The sequence below is a fragment of the Hemitrygon akajei genome, unplaced genomic scaffold (assembly GCF_048418815.1).
Source record: "Hemitrygon akajei unplaced genomic scaffold, sHemAka1.3 Scf000152, whole genome shotgun sequence".
NCBI lineage: Eukaryota > Metazoa > Chordata > Chondrichthyes > Myliobatiformes > Dasyatidae > Hemitrygon > Hemitrygon akajei.
In genome coordinates this window covers 1,177,623-1,180,422 of record NW_027332038.1, presented here as the reverse complement: position 1 = coordinate 1,180,422, position 2,800 = coordinate 1,177,623, and positions in this window count along the sequence as shown.

Sequence of the window (2,800 nt, the reverse complement as noted above, 5' to 3'; positions counted from 1 at the left end):
AGCCACAACATCAGCCCAGGTGGGTACTCGGACGCCGGAGTCCGGTGTCGGTCGGCCGTCTTCCTATTGCGTTTTGCTGATCTGAGCAGGGCCGTGCGTGTCTCCTCCCAAACCTTAAACCACCGATCGATATGGTCCTGAACCGACAGTACCGCAATCTCGTCTTCTTGTGCGGGAACAGCGGGGGTTGGTAGCCCAGGGACACTGGAATGGAGACCTTCCAATGGCAGAGCTCACCAGAGAGTTGTGGTGGTCGGTCGAGGTCGACGGGTTGTTTGCCGTTATATAACGTAGCGTCGCCTCCAGGACTTGCTTGGCCCGTTTCGTCTGAGGGAGGAAGCCGGATGACAGGCTGACCGATGCACCTATGGTGTGACAGAAGGCCTTCGATACCCGTGAGACGAACAGGGGACCACGATCGGAGACGGCGTCTGCGGGGATTCCATGGAGGCGGAAGACGTGGCGGACAAGAAGATCTGCGGTTTCTTGAGAGGAACGGAGTTTAGGGAAGACAACGAAGTTCACCACCTTGGAGAACCGGTCTACCACGGTGAGTACGGTGGTGTTCCAATGTGAAGAGGGTAGACCGGTGACGAAGTCCAGGGAGATGTGCGACCAGGGACAGCTACAGGACGAAGTAACCCCGCAGATGGCCGAAGAGAGGTTCTTCCCCGGCTAGAATTAGGAAGATAATGCAGCTAAATACGTGGCTAATGAGTTGGTGCAGGAGGGAGGGTTTCTTGTTTCTGGACAATTGGGCCTTGTTCCAGGGAAGGTGGTTTGTGCGTGGAATGCACTGCCTGAGTCAGTGGTGGAGGCAGATACGCTGGTGAAATTTAAGAGTCTACTAGACAGGTAATAGGAGGAATTTAAGGTGGAGGGTTATAAGGGAAACAGGGTTCAAGTGTCGGCACAACATTGTGGGCCGACGGGCCTGTACTGTGCTGTATTGTTCTATGTTCTATGTTCAGCTACTCCATTTGATCCTAACTTCCAAAACTTGTCATATTTTCCTTTTTCTTCTTGACTAAATTCTTCACTTCTGTGGCCATCCAAGATTCTCTTCTATTTCCATAGCTGTCCATCCCTCTAACAGGAACATACCTTTCCTGTACGCTGTGCAATTAATCTTTAAACACTCTCCACATGTCCGATGTGGATTTGCCAGAAGAAAAGCTATTTCCAATTAAATCTTCTTAGTTCCTCCTAATACCCACGTAATTTGCCGTTTTTCAGTTTACAAATATCCCATCCTTATCTGTCGCTATCTTGGAAGTGAGGGAGTTGTGGTCTCTGTCAGCTTACTGCTCACCCACTGAGAGGGCATCTGAATAGACTCATTATCCAACAGCAGGTAGTAGTACAATCCCATCAGCTTGATTGCACCCTTTCCGTTCCTGAGTTCTACTCTAATAGACTCAGTGTCTGAACCCCCCACGATGTCTCCCCTGAGTGCAGCTGTAATATTCTCCCTGATTCGTAATGCAACTCACACCTCTTTAACTTCCTACTCCAGATTTTGAAAAACTTCACGCATCCCTGCCCATCTATCAACCAAGTCTCTGTAATGGCCACAGCATCGTAGCTCCATGCACTGATCCATGTTCTGTGTTCGTCACCTTTACCCATAATATTCCCTGCATTGAAATACACACTTTACCAAGGTGTGTATTACACAAACCATATATCTCATCATAACTATTTATTTGATTTTGCCTGACCGTACTTTCACTGATAACTACCTTTGTGTCCTGCCCTTCGCTAAGAGACCTGGTGTTCCGATTCCCAGCCCCCTGCAGTGTTAGTTTAATCCTCCCGAGTAGCATTAGCCAACTTTCCGTCCAGCATATTAGTTCACCTCCAGATCAACTGCAAACCGTCCCTCTTCTACAGGTCACACCTTGCCCGGAACTATGTTCCATTGATCGAAGCTTAAACCACTGCCCCCTTTACTATCTCCACAGTTTCTCATTCAGTTGTACTGTCATACCATTCTTAGATACACTAGCCCATGACACTGGAAGTAATCCAGAAATTGTTTGTCCTTCTCTTCACCCTATTTCCAAACTCTACATACTCAGTCCGTAGAACCTCTTCCCCATTTATTTAGACGACATTGGTGCCAATATGCACCACAACCTCTGTTCAGTCTTCCCCTTCGGAACATCTTGCAGCAGCTCGATTACATCTGGGCCCTTGCACCTGGGAGGTAAGGCAGCATCCTCCGTCTCTTTTGTGGCCACAGTATCTCCTGTTTGTACCACTATCTCTCAAGTCCCTTATCACTAATGCACTGCCTGACTATACCCTTCCCTGCCACGTGGGGAAACCACGTGGGATTCTCCGCCTCATTTTGAACTTAAAGAACTTCGCAGAATTAGGTATTGGCAAAAGTTAACAAAAGTGCTGTGGACTCGGGCTGACTTCTGAATCCCACAAGTTTGACGTCACCGTACCTCAGTGGTGTAAAGGAAATTACAGTCCTATGAGAGATGAGATGTCAAAAGTAAATTGGAAGGCGGGCGGAACAGGCAGGGATGATTGCAGAACTGAAATTGCAGGGGTTTCCGGGAAAAACGAGGAAGATGCAAGACAGATGAATTCGAAAAAGATAATAAATAACCAAATGGCAAAATTTGTCAAAAGCAAGCTAACATGCACTATCAACTTCGTTAGAAAACTACGCATTGAAAATAAAAGTGAAATAAGAATGGATATAATGCTGCCACATAATGAGGTCCGAGACAGAATAAGGTGGAACAACGAGATGGTCGATGAACGAAATGAGTATTTTACATCA